The following is a 25,174-nucleotide window of genomic DNA, read 5'->3' on the forward strand; positions in this document are numbered from 1 at the left end:
TCTAACGTACTTGTGAAAAATGAGTGCAACTAAACACAGGAAAATGTACCGCTTCTGCGGCGAGTGGGAAGAAGAATGTTTTTGTTACATTACGTAAAGATACGTGTATATGTTTGGTATGCAATGCTGCCTCAGCTTTACCTAAAAAGAAAAATATAGAACGCCATTTTAGAACAGTCACAGCGACTTCCAATCGGACGCAGCTGTCGGTAAGGAGTTAAGGAGGAAGAAACTTTCTAATCTTAAAATTAAATTGCAATCACAGCAGTCGTTTCTTGTAGAACCTGTACAAAAGTCTTACATCAAGCATACCTTCATTTCGTCTATCGCAAGTATCGATGAAACATGCAAGACCATTTGACGATGGCATAATTGTTAAGGAATACCTTCTGGCAGATTTTGAATCCTGGTTTTCCAACTCAAGTTATGATTTTTGTAAGACTGATATTTTCGGATTTCAATGTAAAAGAAGACTTGCTTACAATTTTGATATTAGAAGACACTACACGAGGAGCAGATTTTTGCCATGCATTCAGATTTTTTCCTTTCTGAAAATCGATTTCCCGTTCCAGAAACTTGCGTCTGTTACTACCGATGGAGCGCCTTGCATGGCAGGCAAACAAAAGATTTGCTACCGTGCGTGCAAACGACGAATCTTTCCTGCGGCGTTCTTTAGGTATTACTGTATCGTGCATCAGTAAGCGCTCTGTGGATATATTTCTGAAAATGTCACATGTTATGAGTACTGTCACAAAAATTGGTGAATTTAGTTCGCTCAAAGTCACTATAGAGAACAAAATTTAGAGTGCTTTTCGAAGACCTGGATAGCCAACATGGAGACATACACACCTAAGTTTGATTGCTTAGAAGGGGCTTGGTTCAAAACATATTTAGACAACTTCTGCTAGCGATGAAATCCTTTGAAAGAGAGGAACATTATTAACAAATATATGAACTGAGCTGGTTGTTGGTTTGTAAGTGGTATGACAGTTAAACGAAATCAGTTAAACAAAGAACTTCAAGAAAACAACTGAACTGTCAGAATTCTTACGTCTTCCATAAAGTTTTTCATACAAAAACTTGACCTTTGAATAGCACAGTTATAGAAATTAAATTTGAAACACTTTCCTCAAATACAGTCAGAATTGTCCGATTAACAAACATCTTTGGGTCAAGAAGATGCAAAGAAGTATACGGCCAACCTGGCAACAGTGAAGACGGAGTTTGAAAATCGATTTTCAGATTTAAAGACGATGGAACTTGTTCTATCTTTCACAGCTCAACTTTTCCAAAAACTGGATGTGGAAGATACTTCAGATAAAATGAATACTCTTTCCTCTTTTGGTCCGACTGAACTTAAAGAGGAAATAATTCCTTTTCAAAATGTCGTTTCCTTAAATTCATAATACAATGAAGATAACTTTTGGAAGTAAGTAAGTGTAAAATTCTAGCCTAACAATGTGACAGTGGCATTGTGTGTTTTACCATTTTTAGGATTAACTCATCTCTGTGAGACAGCGTTTTCAGACATGAACTCAGAAAAATCAAAGTGTAGGAATAAACTGACTCATCCTCTTCTTTGACTGTAAAAGGTTGGCTCTGACAAATTATTCATCTGATTATAATAAACTTTAATAAACTTGCCAATCGCACGGAAAGCCAAGTATCCAACTAAAGCTTTTTCAATGTTTATGATTGAGTACATTCTCATTCTTTTTTTTTCCGGAACTGTAATGTCTTGAAAACTGGGTAGCAGGCCTACAACTTTTCACGAGAGAAAATTAGCTTATATGTATTTTGTGTATTTATAACGGGTACTTTTGGCTACTGTATTGTTTTGTTCTTAAGCCTTTGTGAATTTTAAGTCAATATATCTCTAAATGGACTAAATTGCATCCAGTAGATGTCAAGCCTGAATAGATTGAACACCATTCCTATAGAGGAATGTTGAAAGGTAGATGGGTGTATAGATTAACTAAAGAGGAGGTAGTGAACAGAACTGGGAAGAAAAGAAATTTATGGCAGAGGGTGACAGAAAAATGGATTTAGTTTATAGGAAACATTTTGAGACATTATCAGTTTGGTTTTGTATGGAAGTGTGAGGGATGAAAACTGTAAGGGAACACAGACATGAATAGAGTTAGCAGGTTCAATTGGATGTAAGTCACAGGATTTATCTGCTCGGATAGGCGAGCGCGTAATGCACTGCTTTTGGGACGGAGAGGGGAGCGTGACCCGTATTGAATGTGCTTCGCAGATTAGTGTCGAGCGGTGCTCAATCGGCTAAAATGATGTGGTTTTTTGGGCTGGTATCCAGTCATACCTAAGATGCACTTCAGCCTAACATTCAGAAAACGTGCTCACACCGGCATGTATGGTTAACTCTGGACACAGACAGATGGGGTAGACAGATTCGGTCGTGGGGTGTGAATACCCTAAGGAACTGATGACCTTACTACCGGGTTTTTTACTACGGAGACTCGAGTTTAATCTTTAATTACAACCAAACCAATTGGCCTGTCGGAAAAAGAGTTATACCAATATTTTTCTCGTTTTTTTCTGTGTTAGGATATTTATGAGGGTTGGATCTTAAATAGTGGCTACCGAGACCAAAGAGTTACATGTCTGCACCTGTTACTGTCCTTCAAAGTAGTCACCAGCGTTGTGTAGAACCCGTTGCCAGCGATGTGGAAGGCGTAGAATACCGTTAGCAGAGCCTGTTCTGTTGATGGTGCGAATGGAGCGGTCTACTGCCTGTCGAATCTCTGGAACTGTTCTGAAGCGGATGCCATCTTCGCAATCAAATCAGAGTCACAAGGACTTAAGTCCGGGCAGTATGGTGGATGGTACAGTACTTCACAGTCCCATCGACCTAACAGAGCCCCTTAGCCTATTTGGCTAGGATTCCGTCGTCATAGTGGAGGGCGTAGAGGGCGTTACCGTCTGCCCACGTGTTGTTGGCCGTTATTTGAGCTCATGCAGAGAGCCAATCACGCATAGCTGCCAACCGTGCACAGGCGGGGTGATGACTCCAGCGAGCGACCAAATGGGTATAAAAATCTGTTTATTTATGTAACTTTGACTAATTGCTTGTCGATTACGTACATGATTACTTACTGATATTATAACTTTACAGTGTAAATTGCCCTGAAGATGACACCATCACGGGCTGAAACCAGCAAAATAAATAATGCGATTGTGACTCTCACTTTGAATAATTGATTATAGATACTTAGTCGCTTCGAAGCCTTAATCTGCGGCAGCAATTGTGCAGACGCGGGGAGTCTTACACAGGGCAGATTAGCGCGGGGAGCTGCCTCAGACTGCTCTTGTTATTGACTACAAAAACACGATGGACTGTATCATTTCAATCTTTAGTAATCTACCCGGCCTGGTGCGTCGTGATATTGTTTAGTAAGCTGCCCGATATACTGTTCCAGGACGTTCCTTAGGTTGCTCCCGTATTCACGGTATTCTGTTATAACGTCCACTTACTGTGCCAAAGTGATCAGCAGATGAATAGAACTGCTTCTTCAGAGAAAAGTGTGTCTGGTGGCGGAGAGAGAGGATGTTTCAGTTGGACGGAGTGCTTCGCTGATGGAGTGCCTGCCAGGGCGACGCCGGTGGCCGCTAGAGCTACACACGTGTGTGTGTGCGTGTGCGTGAAGAGCCCACTTGTGCCGGCAACAAAGGCAGCGGTTAGCGGCCGCCGCTCTCCGTCTGCTATACAGAGGCACTCGCCGTGTAAACAGACGGCGCGCAAACAGGAGCAGGCGGCGGCGCGCTGGCCTGGGATATCTTTGAGGATGAGCTCAGGGGCCGGCTACTGATTACTGGCTACCGCCTGCTCGGTCGCGTTACACCAATAGAGTAGAGAAACCTCTGGAGAGTGCATTCGAATGCGCAGAACAGATTTTTGTGTTGTCAACATACAGTCATGGAAATAAGTATTCATACAGTAGGTGGTGACAAACTACGATGGTGTGTTGGGATAGTAAATCACCTACAGCGCCGATACGAATAAGTATGATTATGTAGCGTCAGATAGCCATGTTCTTGATAATGGAGCTTCGCGCATGCCGTGAATCTATTCTGGGAAAATAAAATATGTTACATTCCGCACGGTCTACGACAGGGCAAAATATGATCTGAAGTTTTCCCGGCGTATTTCCAATTTGAACATTTCTGAGGTATCCGACCGGGTAGCTTCGTAATTTCTCCACAATATTTCGGCAGACGTACACACTGCCCTCTTCAGGTGGTTCCTGACGAATGCTGTGCTGTTCCTCTCGGTGCCCTATAGATACTAGCCGTTACCCCCTCCACCGTTCCTCTCCTGGTGTCTTCGGTGTGACCGGAGCGGCGGCTACTGGAGGTGGTGGGGGAAGCGGCGCCTGGGTCTGAACTGGGGTCTGCAGTCTCCCTGCTGCCGCCGCCGGGGGCGGTCCTCGATCTCTGGGACCGCATCTTTCTCTCCAGGCTGTGCAGGTTTCCAAGCCTGTCTAAGTTGTGTGTGTAGGTTTTCTGTATACAGTGTGTCCCAGCTTGCCGTCAAGTTTCCGTTTCACCACGACGTCGTGAAACGGTAGGGCACCATCCTGCTCCACCTCCATCGTGAACTGTATGTTGGGGTGCAGCGAGTTGAGGTGTTCGAGAAATTCATTTAAGCTGTCCCGTCCATGTGGCCAAACAACGAACGTGTCATCCACGTAGCGGAAGAAACAAGTTGGTTTTTGTTTGGCTTGTTCTAGTGCCTTCTCCTTGAAATTCTCCATAAAATAAGGTAACTACAACAGGTGAAAGCGAGCATCCCATGGCGACGTCATCTATCTGTTCATAATTATTTCCGTCGAACAGGAAGTATGTTGAGGTGAACACGAGATCCCAGAGACCGAGGACCGCCCCCGGCGGCGGCAGCAGGGAGACTGCAGACCCCAGTTCAGACCCAGGCGCCGCTTCCCCCACCACCTCCAGTAGCCGCCGCGCCGGCCGCACCGAAGACACCAGGAGAGGAACGGTGGAGGGGGTAACGGCTAGTATCTATAGGGCGCCGAGAGGAACAGCACAGCATTCCTGAGGAACCACCTGAAGATGGCAGTGTGTACGTCTGCCGAAATATTGTGGAGAAATTACGAAGCTACCCGGTCGGATACCCCAGAACTGTTCAAAAAGGGCGAAATGTATTCATACAGCGGACTACTTTCAACCAAACAAACGGCTGACGCAGCCCCGGAGTGCGTGGCGCACTTGTGTAGTCGTGTGGCGGCCGTGAAGCAACAGCACGTCGGACGTGGGTACCGTGGAACAGCAGAATGGGCCGCAAGGGGAAGGAAACGACCATTGAGGAACGAAACATCGTTGTCGCCCAATACCTTCAACACAAGTCGTATGCCGAAATCGCGAACACCATAGGACGAAGCCGAGCGACTGTGCGACCATTAAGCGATATAAGGACAGACATGTAGTAATAAACAGTGAACGACACGGTCGTCCGCAGAAGCTTACAACGAGAGAGGCCAGAATGCTACTAAGAATCATCAAGAAAAACCCGAAAACGACAACATCGGCACTATCCGCATATGTATATGACCGCTTCCGTGAGGACATCACTCCAAGAGCAGTTCGCACCATTCTCAATCGTTCGGGCTACAGAGCCAGGGTCCCGTGACGAAAGCCCTACATCAGCAAAAAGAACAGGAAGTGGCGGATGGAATTCGCGAAACAGCATGTATCCAAGACAGCAGACTTCTGATATACTGTATTGTTTAGTGATGAAAGCAAATTTAATATCGTGCACAATGATGGTGGGATCTTGGTCTGCAGAAGACCGAATACAGACCTCGACCGAAACAGCATTCAACCCACGGCGATGCACGGAGGTGGTGGAGTGATGGTATGGGGCTGTATGCCAGCCTCCGGTGTCGGAAAATTAGTGTTTGTGGAAGGTACCATGGACAGATTTGTGTATATGAACATTCTCAAGCAGAACTTACAACAGAGTGTTGACGCCTTGGGTCTTCCTAGAAATTATTACTTCCAACAGGACAGTGATCCCAAACATACGGCCCAAATTGTCCGGCTTTGGTTGCTCTACAACACTCCACACACTCTTAAAACACCAGCTCATAGTCCGAACCTGAATCCCATCGAACACTTGCGGAGTGAGCTGGAAACACGAGTGAGAAAACACGACATCCGTAGTAAGGCCTCTTTGAAAGAAGCTCTCCTTAGAGAATGGGAAGGTATCACGTAGGAAACTATAAGAAAATTGGTCCATTCCATGCCACGGAGGTTGCGAGAAGTAATACACCGGAAGGGTATGCATATGAAGTAATAAAACTGTTCTGGCTTTGTTAGAAGTGTCATTTTCTGTTGGTGTATGAATACTTAATTCCCAGCGCAGTAGAGTGCTTGGCAGACGTTTTTATATTTTGTTTTGTAAAGGCTTGTTCATTCTCGTTCTGTATACCAGCATAGCTGCATTGGCGACTGGCCAATGTGTATATGAAACGTCCCCGTAGAAAAATTTAAAAATGACAGTGCTGGAAAACCTCTTACGTTATTTGATTTTCAAACAGCTGAGCAGAGCTGAACGTACTCAGACCTTTCTCTCTTTACTTATTGTGATCAACACTAAACTGACACAAAATATTTTTGGCGCAACGCAATCTGACTTTCAATAATCCCAACAAAAGAATGGCCCTGACTAATAATAACCTATACCTTTCATAAATCACTTGCCTCACAAAAATCTTCGTTACTCGGACTACTGCAATACAGCTAGCGCCAATACTGCCAGCTAAATAAAGGATTCTAACTACTGATAGGCATAGTTAGCAAATGAAAGATTTTAATAGAGAACAATGTATTTACCTTAATCAAAAGTCATCATATATATATATATATATATATATATATATATATATATATATATATATATATATATATATATATATATATATCAGTCCATGATATCAAGTATCACAAATTTACTCTTTCTGATGGACACACGTCGAGCTCGTCCGCTCTCAAAATTCTGCCATCTCTCTCCCCACACCCACCACTGCTGGCTGCTCACCTCCAACTGCGCAACGCTACGCGCTGTTCACATCCAACTGCCCAACACTACAACAGCAAAAATTCCAACAATGCAAACCAGCCACAGACTGCACACAGCACAGTCAGTGCTTTTCATACAGAGCGCTACGTGGCGTTACCAACATAAACCTAAACAGCCTACCTTCATATAGTGCATATCCAATTAGTGTTTTTGGTTTCGTGTTGTCGATAAAGGCAGTTTACTTTAACCACGCTCTAGTGTATGAACACTTACTTCCATTACTGTACATCGCCAGCTTGGTCACGAGATCTCGGGACACCCTATGCCAGTTTTACACGATGAACCAACTTGTAATCGACTGACAACCAGTTGCGCCAATGCCGGGCGTCTATCGTGTGAACAGGCTCACTATTGCCGTTGCGTTAGTAGCGACGCGCTATAACTCTGGGGATAAAGGAGTGGGTCCAGCTCTAAATTCGGTATTAGTGGCCTCACTGCGCATGCGCCAGTAGCTGTCTGCTGAGTTCTGAGTCTGCCATATTCCGGCCGGGTTGGGAATTTCCTCTTACCGAGAGTGGGTGTTTGTGTTGTCCTTATCATTTCACAAAATGGTTCAAATGGCTCTGAGCAATATGGGAGTCAACTTCTGAGGTCATGAGTCCCCTAGAAAGAACCACTTAAACCTAACTAACTTAAGGACATCACACACATCCATGCCCGAGGCAGGATTCGAACCTGTGACAGTAGCGGTCTCGCTGTTCCAGACTGAAGCGCCTAGAACCGCTCGGCCACACCGGCTGGCTATCATTTCATCATCACCATCTTCATCACCTCTGACAACGCCTAGATTGGATTGTGAAAAAAATGGACTGTGGAAGAATTGGGACTTGGTACAGGCGCTAATAACCGCGCAGTTGAGCACCCCACAAGCCAAACATCATCATCATCTTCATCTGCCATATTACTTTCTGCTTCACTTACCGTGTGTTGAGTTTTGTTTTTGTTTATGGTCGTTTCGTTATCATAAGCAACTTTCTGAGCAAGTGAGTATAGTGCACGTTTCCTAAATATTTTGACGTAAGTTTTTAAATCTTTGTAAATTCCAGAATTAACGATACGCTGATGTGAAATCACGACTTTGACACTGTTATTCTAGTAGCGGTACGCTGTGTGTACGTTTGTCATTCAAACACGCTGCGACAAGATCTTGTACGAGTTTATAGTTCGGGCCTAGCACGCTTGGGGCGCTTCGGTAGACTATAATCTTTCTTGAACAGTTTCGTTCATCGTGTAAAAAGGACTTTACGTGTGTTCGTAAGGCGCCCTATACATTTAGAATAGCCGGCCGCGGTGGCCGAGCGGTTCTAGGCTCTTCAGTCCGGAACCGCACAACTGCTACGGTCGCAGGTTCGAATCCTGCCTCGGGCATGGATGTGTGTGATGTCCTTAGCTTAGTTAGGTTTACGCAGTTCTAAGTTCTAGGGGACTGATGACCTCAGATGTTAAGTCCCATAGTGCTCAGAGCCATTTGAACCAACATTTAGAATATCATTACATCACTAGCACAGACAGATCATCTTCGTAGGTGCCATGGACTTGGCGTAGTCGTTTCGTAAAAAACATCATGACAATTTGTTTTTGGTACCTAGAATAAACTGCTTTGAAGAGAAATGAAAAGAAGCCGAGAAGCTGAAATTTTCCAAATCACATTTGTGTGAATTCCTAAGGGACCAAACTGCTGAGGTCATCGGTCCCTAGACTTACACACTACTTAAACTAACTTATACTAAGAATAACACACACATCCACGCCCGAGGGAGGACTCGAACCTCCGGCGGGAGGGGGCGCGCAATCCGTGACACAGCGCCTCAAACCGCACGGCCACTTCGCGCGCTGCAGAAACTTTGAAGAGCTCCTTTGTAACAAGTGTCACAGCTCAGATGCATCCATTTCCGAAGCAAAATTGTACAATCTAGGTGTCAGGATACCGCTGCTGTGGTAAAAATAAAGAAAGCAATTGTTCTGTACTACACTTGCACAGAAAAAATGTTTAAGGTAAATGCTACAATTTCACTCAGCGTAACATGTCGTATCTTCCAGTTTTCGTGAAGTTCGCTTGCCTATTCGCATAAATTTAACTTCCTGTTTACTTTCAGTTTTCTATACTCTAAGAAGCTGATTCTCTCTCTCTCTCTCTCTCTCTCTCTCTCTCTCTCTCTCTCTCACACACACACACACACACACACACATACACACACACATACACATACAAATCCAATATTTCTTCTCTTTTTTGCAACACAACCTGTCTGACCAGGAGTGGAACATTCTAGGAACATTTTGTTTTCAATAAAACGCGAAACTCTTTATTCATGTTATACGGTACCACATAGGAAGTATATTTCGGTTTAAAATAAACAAAGTGACCACAAATTATGGAGCTGTGAGCTATCAGAACTGCATAAAGAGAAAAAAAAGCGTAACTTCTACGTCTTTTCTAAAGTTTACCACTGTCAAAAGAAATCGCAATTCTCCGAGCTATGGATTTAAATAACCTTCAATGTGTCACACTCAAGACAAGACACACATTTCGCACAGACAGTAACAGATGTGAAACATTTACTCAAAATGTAAACAGACCAAACAATACGTAAAACTATTCATGAAAAATGACTCTCTTTACATGTATTTCTCTTTGCGCCAGTAGCAACAACAGTAACTCACGTTGCTTTTATGGACAATCAAATGGAGAACATGCAAGAAATACGTGTAATATAAGTTTCGAGCTCTGCAGAAAGCATAAGCAAACGACGCTATCTCGAGAGCACATGACAATCCCAAGTTAATGTAGACAACATGTGCGGAACGCAATGCTCACTCTAGAGGTATTTCTACTCTATGGTTACGCCGTCCGACTGTATAGTATTGTGTGTGTCCTGTCACTGAACTGTTCACAGTAACACACTCTCTGCCCTACCTTCCTATTCATAATGAATCCTACTCCTTATACCATTTTTTGTTGCTCTTCATATTACCCTATACTCATCTGACCAGAAATCCTTGTCTTCTTTCCACTTCACTTCACTGACCCCTACTTCCCTTTTCAAAATGATTCAAATGGCTCTAAGCACTATGGAACTTCACATCTGAGGTCACCAGTCCCCTACTTAGAACGACTTAAACTAACTAACCTAAGGACATCACACACATCGATGCCCGATGCAGGATTCGAACCTGCGACAGTAGCAGCTGCGCGGTTCCGGACTGAAACGCCTAGAATCGCTCGTCCACAGCGGTCGGCTTCCCTTTTCAAATTTTCTAGTTTCCCTACCACGTTTTGACAATCCACGCTCCGACTCGTAGAACTTTATTCTTCCGTTGATTAATCTTTTTCTCATGGTAATCTCCCCCTTGGCAGTCCCCTCCTGGAGATCCGAATGGGGGCTATTCCGGAATCTTTTGCCAATGGAGAGATCATCATGATACTTCTTCAATTACAGGCCAGATGTCCTGTGGATACACGTTACGTTTCTTTAATGCAGTTGTTTCCATTGTCTTCTGCATCCTCATGCCGTTGATCATTGCTGATTCTTCCGCTTTTAGGGGCAGTTTCCCACCCCTAGGACAAGAGAGTGCCCTGAACCTCTGTTCACTCTTCCACCCTCTTTGACAAGGCCGATGACAGAATGACACGTGACTTCTTATACCGGAAGTCATCGGCCGCCAATGCTGACTTTTAATGAAAATTTAAGCAGCGGCGGGATTAGAACCCGGGAAGGAAACGTTTTGATTGTGAATCAAAGACGCTACCCCCTGGACCATGGGTGCGTCCTTTACACCTGTACTAAAGGTGCATTTACACGTGCACGCTTTGCGGCTGTGCTTGCCCCATACGCAAGTAGATGCAAGGGTGTACAGACAAGCCTCCCTTTTGAGCTCAAGCACTCAGGTGGTTCTGTTCACAGCTAGACACTTTGCCCGTTTCGGCTCGCTACTCTGGCGGAACAAATGAGCGCACACAACGGCTGCTATATATTTTTTCTCAAAGGATATTGCGGAAAGTACAGCAGCCGGCCGAGCGGTTCTAGGCGCTACAGTCCGGAAGCACTTGGCTGCTACGGTCGCAGGTTCGAATCCTGCCTCAGGCATGGATGTGTGTGATGTCCTTAGGTTAGTTAGCTTTAAGTAGTTCTAAGTCTAGGGGACTGATGACCTCAGATGTTAGGTCCCATAGTGCTTAGAGCCATTTGAACCATTTGAAAGTATAGCATGAAAAACTTTTATAGTTCAGTTATTTATAGCCCTAGGTATTTGCTTCATGATGAACTGCATATCTTTTCGTTAACTGTCATAGCTCGTATATTTAGGGACTGTATAGGTCACAACATGAAATTCGAATAGTTTGCAATGAAAAATAGAGGTTGCCATGATTTTGTGTTTGGGCAAGTAAGGACATTATTGCTGTGTATCAAATGAATTTTTCTTTAGACTTAGGAGGAAGTCTACATCCATCTTCAGTCTTGAGAAACTCACATCCGACTGTGCACGTAGTGATACAGCTATCGTAAATTACTCATAATCTACATCAATTTCATAAACCGTTAAAGGTATCAAAACGAGTTTTTGGCAAATGGTAGAACAAAGAGAAGAGTATTTTGGAATGTCATTAGTAAGCGAAACTTTCATATACGGGGCATCAGAAGTAAGTAGATGGTTTTTAAAAGGAATATTTTTTCGTTCGTTTGAATACCTAAATCGTTTACATGAACTTCATCAATTATATGCTAAGTAACACAAATCTTGTTATTATTTTTGTGAAACATGCATGACTTCTTGTTCCTAATTACATTTCAAATGGAAAATTCCACAGTTCATTGCATAGACAAATCCTCACTTATCGATACTTTGTAAGAGACTGGTAATAAATTTATGATGTTTCTTAATGTAACAATCTGTACAATTTTTTTATATTATATCGATAATTACCGACCTACATTTGTCATTAAAATTGGAATTTTTTGAGTGATCTGAACTGCTGAGAACCAAAGTGGTATACATCAAAAAATTTTAGTTTTTGAGCTATACCACTCGGTTTACTCAAAAGGTACAGAAATTCGTTGTGGAGAGGTGGTTCAATAAAAAATGATCATAACTTTTTATGAGTAGAATCATTTTGGAGATTCTGGACCACTAGACTAATCTTATAAAAAATAAAAATTACTCGTTAACACTCATATTTTTTATTTTCCATAAGATTGATCTAATGATCCAGAACTTACAAAATAATTCTACTTTCCCTTTTCCCTAATAATAATATAATATAATAATATAATATTAACTATAGCAAAAATCATTTATTTTATATACATTTCCCATAGGTGAAAGTAATGTAATTAAATAAATTAGAGAATTAACTATTATTTTAAAAACCATTTTAAAAAAGGCTTTTTATAACTTTTTCTTAGCCCCAAAAAATGTCCTAATTTTGACTTCTGTGATAAACGCCTTTAGTAAAATTATATAAAAGAATAAGTACGTAAAATTATTTACTTTCTGTTTTAGTAACTATGATTATATAAAGGGAGGAAATATGAATTCAGGGTCTAAATTTTTAGACTCTGGTTTTTTAAAAATGTAACTCGGATAGGTAAGAAATTTACTTTACTTTCAGCTACTTTTTTAATGTAAGTAAATTAATTAAAACAACAGTAAAATTCTTTAAACCTTTTACATTGTGAATGTAAGTATATTAATTAAAATAAATTAGTTAACAAAGTACATTATTTAAAAAATATTTTTAATAAAACTACAAATTTATTTTTGTAAAAATTTTCTATATAAATGGAGACTACTTTAATCAAGAAGGTAAATAATTTAAGTATTTCTACACAAATTAGAAAAGTAAATAAGACAGAGATAAATGTATTATATAATATTATGGACTGCGAATATTCAAATACTAGATTTGGAGAACAACTTTGTCTAGATCTTAATAATGACTTTAAAGTTATTTTACCAAATAGATTTCTAAATTAATTGACAATTTTAATTTTGATATAATTAAAAGAGGACAAATGAAATTAAAATATAAAGGAATGAAGAAACTTAAACATAAAAGTAATGAATTTCATGATATAGAGTTCACAAAGTGAATATGTAATTTTGAAATTATAGCTAAACGATTTGTTTCTTATTTTTTATAAATCTAATATAAATTATTTCTTATAAATGGATAAACCAAAACGAAATGCAACCTAAAGAAAAACATGTTAATGAACTAATTGAGGTATGTGAAAAAAATATTGATTGTCCTATTTGTTTAAGCGATGAAAATAATAATCAGTTTGATAAAACAAATTGCTAACATATTTTTCATAAGGAATGTATTGATAAATGGTTAAAGGAAAAGAAAAATTGTCCACCTTGTAGAACTTTTATTAAAAATAAAGTACCAGAAAAAATTGAGATAACTGCTATTTATGCTATATTTGATGCTCAAGATGATGCAGCTTATTATGGTGATTATGATGATGATGATTGTTGGTGATGATTATTTTTAAAATAATTAATATCAATAATTTAAAATTAATAAAATTACTTTTTTACAATTCTAATAAATTTTTTCTATGTAAATGGAGCAAGGGCCAGCTGTAACCAGCTTAAAAACACATCAAGTTAAACAAGATTCTTCTGTGAAACCTGAATTTTGTAAATACCACAGTACAGAGAAATCAATTGATAATTTTACTTTACAAAACTACACAAAAGATGGTTATAGAACTATATGTAGACCATTTTTAAATAAATACCATGTAGAAAATTACAATAAAAAAGGATTCCTCATGTATGTGGGAAAAGTGTTGCTAAATATTATTTCAAGAAACATGTATGATGAAATCCAACTGAAGAACATACGAAATTGTAAAATGAATCTACAATGAATAGTATAGAAATTATAAGTGAAGAAAAAAAGAAATGAAAAATTTCTCAAGAAATTAATAATTTAATTTGTTTTTATATAAATCTATCACACAAAGACAAACATAATAATAAATATAAGAAATGTACTTTAGAATATATTAAGAATAAAAATAACTTTAGATAATATCCCATTATTATTAATTATCTATTATATAATACTACATATCAATTTAATAATTATCATTTTATTAATAAATTTTTTTTAAATCTAAAATAATTTATTGTGATAAATAGAAGAACAAACTAATTGATTTTTAAACTAAATAGTAAAGTAAATAAAAATAAATTCTTTTAAAAACTAATTGATAGTTAAACTATTTCTCTTTGTTATTAATTATTTATTAATTATAATTTTATTAAAAAAGGAATTTCTTAAAACTAATAATTACTTTTCTAATAAATACAAGAGCAAAATAGAAAGTAACAATACTGCTCAACTAGAGCAACTTGCTAATCAACTACAATAATTTCCTGTTGTCAGACATCTTCAATTTTGTAGAATAAATAATTTACGAGGATATGCAAGTTGACATAAGGTTGATTTAAGTAGATTTATTATTAGTAATCGTTCAATTATTGTTAGAAATCATACAATTATTTTTGGGAATAATACATCTGATTGTAGATCTGAGACTTCTTCAGCTGTTGGTGAATGAAGTGAAAATAATACAAATATTGGTGAAAATAATACGTCTGAAATCATAAAAATTACATAACAGAAGTAAGTAAAAAATTTAAAAAACTGTTAATATGTATATACCTGAAGAAGTAAGTGATAATCAAACAAATATTGTTAAAAATAATAAAGTCAGAGTATGTGATAATCTTTGGAAAAAGCTACTATTTTATGATGTTTATGATGTTGTTCTAACTAAAGAAGATAAACCATTAAAAAGGAAATTCCCATTTTCTACAAATATATTTGTAAAACCAAAAGATAGAAAAACAATTAAAGATTACTTAGTTGAAAAGGCATTTGCAGACATATTACCAACTATAAATATAGAAAATAATGTATATTTACTTGATCCTTAATGCAGTATAAATTTTTTTAAGATTGTTAAAGACTATTTGAAAGTACATCAGGGAATAAAGATAAATTTTAATTTATGTTGTAAAAATAACCACAAACAAATGAAATAAATGAAAAAGTTCAAGAATTCGGAAAACAAACACCAAACTATTATATTTTAATAAAAAATTCAAATATGGTAATGGACATATTTTAGAAAAAATATCTAATTTTCAAGCACAAGGTTCAGAATGGTTACTAAAAAGTATCATTGGTTTAGAATTAGCATTTAAGAAATATGTTCCTCTAAGAGGATCATCTTATATTGATTTACCAGATAATATCAAAAATAAAAAAGCAAGTGTTAATGTGAAAAATAATGATCAAAAATGTTTTTGTGGGCCAAAAAAATTAGCTTTGTTTCCTGTAGATGATCATTCTGATATAATAACAAAATATAAAAACGTTGGTCTTGATCTTGATAAAAAAAACTTGAAAATATTGAATTTTCTGTATTATTTGATCATATTCCGAAAATAGAAAAAATAATTAATGTATGTATTAATGTTTATTCATTTGATGATGAAAATAAAAATTATCAAGTGTATCCATTAAAAATATCAGAATCAAAAAAGGAAAAACATGTTAATCTTCTTTATAAGAAGAAAGATAATAATTCACATTATTGTTATATAAAAAAATTTATCTAGTCTTGAATCAGGTCAAATTACCAAACATGAAACAGTAAAATGTATTTGTGATTTACGTTTAATACATTTTAATAGTAAAAGAAAAATTAGATGAACACACAAAAAATTGTTTAACTAGGAAACCATTAAAAGTTGAAATGAGAGGTAAAGGAGAATCTGTTTATTTTAAAAGTTATCAATTTACACAAAGAATTCCATTTGTTATTTATGCCGATTTTGATAGTTTACTTTTAAATGTGAACCAAGTCCAGGAAAACCATATACAATGAAATATCAAAAACATGAACCAAATTTATTCTGTTATTATGTTAAATATATATATATGGAAATTATAAAAATGCTGTTGTTTATACAACACCAAATTGTCATAAAAAATTTCTAGAATGTATAAAACAAGAAGTTGAAGAAATTGAAGAAATGAAATCACTTACACTTGATGAAAGCAAAATGTTTCATAAATATATATTTTGTACACCATGTAGACGTCCTTATCCAAAAAAGAATAAAAAGATACATCACCATGATCATTTAACTGGAAAATATGTGTAATATAGTTAAGTTAAATCTAAAAAAACCTGATTTTGTGCATATTCATTTACATATTTATCTGGTTATGATTCACATCTTTTTGTAAAAGAACTTGGTTATGATGATACACAAATATAACTAATGCCAAATAATGAAAATAAATATATTAGTATTGGTAAACATACAAAAAAATTAAAAATGAGCTTTGTTGATACATTTAGATTTATGGCTTCTTCACTTGATATACATTTATCAAATTTAAAGAAACATCATTTAAAAAGTGTTAATCCATTAGATTACATGGATCCTTGTAAAAATTTGATGAAACAGAATAAACAAAAAAAATAAATTTTATAGTGAATTAAATGATTGTGAACATAAGTGATGAAGATTATGAACATGCAAAATTTGTTTGGGAAAATTGAATATTAAAAATCTTGGTTAATATCATGATTTAAATCTTACAACTGATGTATTATTGATAAGTGATGTTTTTGAAAATTTTAGAAAAACATGTATACAAACATATAATCTAGATCCTTCTTGGTATTTTACAGTGCTAGGTTTATCTTGGAATGCAAACTTAAGAATTATTAATCAAAATATTGAATTAATACATGATATGCTTCTAATGGTTGAAAAAGGAATAAGAGGTGGAATTACACAATGTTGCAAAAGATATCTAAAAGGAAACAATAAATATTTAAAAGGTTATAATAATAAAGAAATATCAAATTATTATTATTATTATTATTAGTCGTAAAGCTCCCAACATGGAAGACGCTAAGTAAAGATGGTTCACTTCTGGGGCTTCTTATTCTTCTTGTTTGCCCACCAGGTCTTCATTCTTTGCGAGAATTCAGCTTTTCTTTCTTCGCTCCATTTTGTTCCAGTTCTCGGCGCTTTTGTCTCTCGTTTGACCTCCCATTTGTCAACTTTAAGTTTGAAATTGTTTCTTTTGTTCATGTCTTCAGTAGTAATGTTGGCTAATTCCAGATCTTACTTTATATTTTTGATCCATTCTCCTCCATTAACAAGGGATGCTACGTATCTTACTATTTTTTTGTAAGTCTGTGATGGGGAAGTCTCATTATGTGGCCATAGAATTTTAGACGCCTCTTCCTCATGTCTATCTCTATGTTAGAAAATTCTTCAATTTTAGAATTTTTCTGTAATCTATACCCCTCTTTGGTCCATCTTGGTCCCAGAATTTTCCTAATGATTTTCCTTTCCTCTTTCTTCAGGTTTTCCATATCTGTTTTCCTTTTAAGTGTCAAGGTTTCGCTGGCATATAGCATTATTGGTTTAATTACCGACTTATAATGTTTAATTTTTGTATTTATAGATAGACATTTTTTATTGTAAATGTTTTGCACCAGCCCTAGACCCCTACGAGCTTTTAATATTCTTTCTTGTTGTGAGTATTTTTCACAAATTATCTCTCCTAAATATTTAAAGTATGGTACCCTCTTAATTTCTCCATATTTGGTTTGTAACTTAGAAATTTCTAGATTTGTTGTTGTAAACACAGTTTTCTCAAAAGATATTTGTAGGCCAATTTTTCCTGCACACTCTTTTAAGGTTTCTATCTGTTTGACTGCCATTTCACTACAATCTGCCATTATTGCAAGATCGTCTGCGTAGGCTAAGTAGGGGATTTGTAGGTCATCTTTTTTGGTTCCCAGTGATATTGGTTTCCAGTACTTTTCTTTTTTGAGTTCTTTTTCCCATTCTGCCATGACTCTATCCAGAACTAAGTTAAATAACAGAGGTGATAATCCATCACCTTGTCTAACCCCAGTTTTTATCTCAAATGATTTTGAAAGTTTTCCCATCAACTTCACTTTGCATTTTGTATTTGTTAATGTCTGCTCTATGATGTTCCATGTCTTCTTATCCAGTCCTTGTTCTTCAAGAATTTTAAATAGTGTGGGTCTGTGAATTGAATCATATGCCTTTTTAAAGTCGACAAAGACATATACTGTAGGCTTCCTTCGCATTTGTCTCATCCTTGTAATCAATTTCAAGTTTAAAATTTGTTCTGGACATGATCTGTGTGGTCTGAAACCAGCTTGGAAATCTGAGATTTTGGGTTCTAGCAGTTTTTGTGTTCTTTCAAGAAGACAAGCTGATAATATCTTGTATGTGACGGCAAGTAAGGAGATTCCTCTATAGTTGTCACATCTGATTCATCCCCTTTTTTATGTAACGGATGTATTAGGGCACATTTCCAATCTTCTGGTATTTCTTCAGTAACCCATATGTTTTAAATAATTTTAACTAGCTCATTTCTTGAGTTAGACCCTAGACTTTTGAGAAATTCGGCCACAATTCCATCTTCTCCTGATGCTTTGTTATTTTTGAGTTTGTTTATGTGTTTGATAATTTCTTCTTCAGTTGGCGGTACAGTCTTGCTGTTGCGGGGCTTTAGTGCTGGATATTGGAAGAGCTTCTGTTAGTTCTGGACAGTTTAGTAGCGTTTCAAAATATTTGGCTAATTCTTCACAGTTTTCTTCGTTGCTTAGTGCCAGATTCCCATCTGATTTCCGAAAACAGACATTTTGAGGGATATACCCTTTAATTTGGTTTGCAAAAGTTTTGTAGAATCCATGCGTATTATAATTTTTAAAATCTGCTTCTATTGATTCCAGTTGCTGAGTAACATACTTTCTCTTCTCTTGTCTAATAAGTTTATTTGAAAGTTTCCGTGTTTCTAAAAAGTTTTGAAGAGTTTTCTCATTTTTATTTGAACTGTACTTCGCAAAGGCTTCTGTACGAACTTGAATTGCCTTTTCGCATTCCATATTCCACCATGGATGTTTGTGCGTCTTCTTCAGTGGTATTTGCTCCTTCGCTATTTTTGTGATTTTTTCCTTGAATGTTTCCCAGTTGTTTGCGGGAGAATTTTCCCATTTTTTAATTGTTTCTGATTCTGTTAGTTTTTGTAGGTCAAATTTTGGGATTGCTGGTGGAATTCTTGGTGTTTTCCTTCTTGGGGTGAATTGGACCTGAACTCTTGTGAGATAATGATCTGAGTCAATATTTGCACCTCTCCTAACCTGGATATCTCTGATCTCTTTTTGGAAGTTATATGAGATGGCCACATGGTCAATTTGAAATTCTCCCAATTGGCTTATAGGGGATCTCCAGGTCTTCTGTTTTCTTGGTTTCTTATTGAACGACGTTGAGCTGATTTTCATGTTGAATTGTTGACAAAGTTGGATTAGTCGCATGCCATTTTTGTTGGTCAATTTGTGTGCTGGGTATAGCCCAACCGTCTTCCTGTATTTCTTTTCTCTGCCAATCTGTGCATTGAAATCTCCAAGAAGTATTTTGACATCATTCGTCGGTATGTTTGACATTTCAAGTTCTAATCGTTCCCAAAATTTATCCACATTGTCTAGGTCCTTTCTATTGTCAACGTTGCAGGCTGCGTGAACATTAATTAGGGTGTAATATTTATTCTTGTGTTTCAACCTAAGAAACATTAGTCTATTGCTAATAGTTTTTACAGATTTTACAAATTTAACTGAGGATTTTTCGACCATAAAGGCCATACCAAGCATGTTTGCCCCTTTACCAATTTTTCTGTCCGTTCCACTTTTGAAAATTCTGAAGCGATTGTAGTCAGTGATTTGATTATCAGGAAATCTGGTCTCTTGTACTGCTAGGATTTGGATTTTCAGCTTCTTTAATTCTTTTGTTAATGTGTATAATTTTCCGGTTTGTATTAGTGTCCGTATGTTTACTGTTCCAATGTAATCTTCATTTTTGGGAAGTTTTCCAGAGTGCTCCGATCCACTCACAAGTCGTGTAGGTCCGGTCTCCCCAGAGTCCGATAGACCGGTTGCCACCTTTCTGCTAGGTGGGTGGATTTCACCACCTGGGGTACTTTTGTTATTACATACACGAACCATGATTTTACTTGTAATTGTATTTTGGTCTGACATGTGTCAGTTGGTAGGATCAAGGTTGTGGAGCCTTTAAACACAAATCAGCCGCCACTAACATCTGGAACAGACGCTGTCGGGAAACCGCCACTGACATGTGGAACCGTCGTGCCCTAGTTTGCTAGTTTTGGTCCACCCCGGGTATTTTATTTCCCCGGTACCCACCATATCTGGTGAGCATTCCCCTATCCGCCACCTGGGGAGGTGCCTGGTAGGAGACTAGCAACTCCCCCACGAGTTATATATAGTATATATATATATAGTTATGTATATTATCTAGATGCAAATAATTTATTTGGATATGCTATGAATTAATAATTACCATGTGGAGGACTTAAATGGGAAGAACTGAAAAATTTTAATTGTACAAGAATAAGTGAAATGGCAAACAATAGTCAAGATGGTTATATATTTGATGTAGATCTAGAATATCCAAAAGAATTACATGATTTCTGTAAAGATTTACCACTAGCTCCTGAATCAAAAATTGTTCCAGGTACAAATGAAAGTAAATTAATAACTACTTTAGATAAGAAACGTAATTATGTAGTACATTATAGAAATCTTAAACAATATCTGTCTCTAGGAATGCAACTTACAAAAATACATGAAGTTTCAAAATTTAAATAATCTGATTGGTTAAGGAAGATTCAGATCTAAACACACAGTTACGAACTAACGCTAAAAATGACTATAAATAATTAAGTAATTCTGTGTCTGGTAAAACAATGGGTAATATAAGAAACGGACAAGATATAATATTAGTTTCAAATAGTAAAGTATGTGATAAACTTGTAGCTAAACCAAATGTTAAACATAGAACTACATTTAATAAAAATCTAGCTGCTATTCATATGAATAATACTAATATTAAATTTAATAAACCTATTTATGTTCGATTAAGTATACTAGATCTATCTAAAGAATTGATGTACAATTTTCACTATAGAGTTATGAAACTTAAATATGGAGATAATAAAGAATTATGTTATCAAGATACAGATAGTTATATTTATAATATTAAAAAAGACTTCCAAGAAGATATAAAATCAATCATTGATTATTTTGATACAAGTGATTATCCAACTGATAATATATATAACAATCCACATGTAAACAAAAAAGTTGTTGGAAAAATGAAAGATGAATGTAATGGAAAAGTAATGGAAGAATTTTGTGGTTTAAGATCAAAGATGTATGCTTATAAAGTTGGAAACAAAACAGAAAAGAAATCTAAAGGAATTAAAAAATGTGTTGTTAACAAGAAAATAAGTTTAGAAGATTATAAAGATGTTTATTTGACAATATAGAACAATACAGAAAATTTTATGTAATTAAAAGTGAAAATCATGAAATCTATACAATTTAAGTAAACAAAAAAGCACTAAGTCCTCATGATAATAAAAGATATGTATTGGAAAATAAAAAAGATACATTACCATATGGTCATAATAAGTTATTACATTAATAAAATTATTTCTAGATAAAATTAATTAAAATGTTAATATATAAAGTATTACCATATAAATGGAAACTTTTTGTGAAGATCTACTACAACATAAAGTTTTTGTTTTGAATACTAGAAGAGAATAAATTAAACACCGAAATAATTCAATTAAAAGATGATAGAATTAAAATGAAACAAGAAAGTATGAAAGTAAAAGATGTAAGACTTAAAGTAAAAGATGAAATAATTAAAGTACAAAATGATCATATTCAAAAATTGATGGCAATAGTTCAATGTCATTTAGAAAGTAATTGATTGTTAAACAAATTGATTGTTAAAATAAAATAGTAAACTATTTCTGTGCGAAAGCAAAAAGCTGTCTTCAGACTGCCTCTTTATAAAATTACTTTATCTTTATAAAACTACTTCATTTTTATTTACCCAACTATAGTGTGAATTATCAAAACCTAAGCATTTAACATAAAATTTATCTTCTTTCTTTCTTAACATTTTTCCAGCTAAGTACACATCTGAGTATTTCGTTTTCTATAGGTCTTGTTCATAAAAATTTCCTTTCATATCTTTTAATTTATTTGTATTTGATTAGAATAAATAACATCTTCAATTACAAATATTTCTGTTGACCAATTACCTGTATATCCTCTTTCAAAAAGACCTTTAAGTTTACTAATTCTAACTTTATCACCTTTTTTAAATTTACCTTGTTCATTAAATATAATATAACTTATTTTTAAATTTTTTTCATCAACTTGTATTGGTTTCATTCTTATTGTAGAATGTTTTGCATTATTGTATTCATCAAGTAGATCCTTAACTAAGATTATCCATTTATAATTTCCGTGTAAAGCAAATTTCTTCCACATTTCTTCTTTAAGTGTTCTGTTAAATCATTCAACAACAGATGCTTTTAACTCTGAAAAAGTTGAATAACGATTAATGTTATATTTTTTCATTAATTCTTTAAATTCTTTGTTATAGTATACTTTACCATTATCTAAGTTGTAAATTATTTCGATTTCTGTATATAAAATTTTTTGAAAAGCATCAACTATATTTTTAGATGCCTTATATTTAGTAGGAACAGTAAATGCAAGTTTTGATAAAACGTCAATTACATTTAATAAATATTTATAATCTTTATTTTAGAAATTCTTTTAAATTACCAGATCCATTTCAAATAAATCAGCTCGCCATAAATCATCAATACTAAAAGAAACAACATTTCTTTTTTAAAATTCTTTCTCATTGGTTGATGTAATTCATTATTCATATTTTTGCGAACATTATTATTATTTAAACCTTCACCAGCACTTACAAATTTTTTGAAAAAATTTACTCTTTTTAATTTTACATATTGCACAAAGACCTTCAATTTTTTATATCATTTTTAGTTGATTCTAAATGTGGATTATGTGTATCAGTAAAATTTTTACACTTTAAACTATAAATATGATAATCATATGAAGTATGATTTTCCATTTAAATAGATAAAAAATTTAGTAAATTTTAAAAACTTATTAAAGTTAAAATTATGATTTTTATAACAATGTTATATCTTCTATTTCCTCTAAATCTTCATCTTCTTCCTTATGTAAGCCTTTATTAATTTGTGATTTTAATGTTTTAAATTTACTTACTTGTAAATTAACTATATTTAATAATTCAATGAGCGTTTTTTGCATTTCAATTATTTTATTATTATATTGTTCCAAAACACCTTCCATAATACCATTTCTTTGCTTTAAATCTGAGAGCAAAATTGTTTCAATCTGCTCAAATCTTGTTATAATCTTCTTTATTAAGTTAGTTATTAAATTACGTTAAATACTTGAATATTCCGATTTTGTAAAAAGAATTTAATAGTTCATTAACAAAACAATGTTTGTTACCTACATCTTTTGCATCAAATTGGATCATTTACATTAACAAGTCTTCTGTTTTTATAACTAATATAACCTTTACTTAATTTAAAAATAGTATTCTATTCTTTTTTAAATTGTTTAACTGCATTAGTTATCTTTGGATCTATTGATGATTGTAATTGTTTAATATTATTTTCAATTTTTCCTAGATCGAATGTATATGTATTATGTACTTGCTAATTTTGTTTAGTTAGATATATCTTATTTCCAAGAATATCCATTTATTAAATCTAAAATAACATCAAAATTATAATTCTCACAAAGGAATTTTAAAACGAATAAACATAAATGACCACATATTAGTACATCAAAATTTTGTATTCTTTCTGTATTGTAATATAGTAAACTGATTGTTTTGGTACATTACGACCAAATGAATCAAAACCAAATTTTTATTTTTATTTTTATGATAACAAATCCAGTGTGTACCAGGATTATGAGATGTATCTAAATTTACTATTCCACATTCCATTTTTAATGGCTTATTTACTAATTCATCAATCATGTATACACCACAAAAGTTTTTAATTTTTAATTGTTTAGTAAGTTATTCCATATCAAACTTACTTAATGCATTAGGATGTTTATCAATTACTTTTTGCAAGTTTTTTTGTTTTCTTTATTCCATTACCTGTTTTCTTTTCCATTTCTACATTATGTCTTTTTTGTTCTTATTTATAACTGCATTTGTAATTGATGCAGATCTACCAGCTAAAGAACCAAAAATTGCTAAATAAGGTAATGCAGCTAATAATAATGGTGACAATCCGCCTTCATGTTTTGTTAGTCCTTTACCATCTTTCTTTCTTGTTAAATATTCAATAATTTTTTTAACAACTGGAATACATAGTGTAATAAGTAAATTTGAACCAACTTTGATTCCTTTTTTGAACACCAGTTAAAAATGGTTCAATTGTATTTAAATGTTCGGTATTTAACTTTAATTTAATTGACTTTGGTAGCAAAGTATAATCAATTGTAAAGTTATTCATTTATATAGTTAAAAATTTAATAAAGATTTTTTAAATCTATAATCTCCAACCATTTTCATCAACATTAATTGCCATACCTAATTTTCATATCCATACATTATTGCTCTAACTGTTGTTGGTGCTACGTTTTCACCAAATGAAGTATAATTTCCTTACATTCTTTCTTTTGCAGCTAATTGAAGTTCTTTATCAGCTATGTGTCTTTTTTCTAAATATTTATTATCTCTGTAGCAATATCATGTTTTTTGCAAGTTTCATCTAATGGATTTATACCTTTACCACCTTTAGGTAGTCTTTCTCCTCATTTTGTACCTGGACCGATATAATTATAACCTGGAAGATGCATTTCAAATGGAAAGTTGTTAATTAAAGTATTTAATAATCCTTTTCCATATTTGACACTTTTCCAAAATGTTTGTGGAAGATTATTCAAAAATCCAATTAAATATGGAATTCCTTTGGGATTATCAATTCTAAAATCACTAAATTTATTTGTTGAGGTTTGTGCAATACTAACTTCCTCATTATGATAATTCTTATTTCCAGCAAGT

Source organism: Schistocerca nitens, chromosome 10 (genome assembly GCF_023898315.1).
Source record: "Schistocerca nitens isolate TAMUIC-IGC-003100 chromosome 10, iqSchNite1.1, whole genome shotgun sequence".
In the NCBI taxonomy this organism is placed as follows: Eukaryota; Metazoa; Arthropoda; class Insecta; order Orthoptera; family Acrididae; genus Schistocerca; species Schistocerca nitens.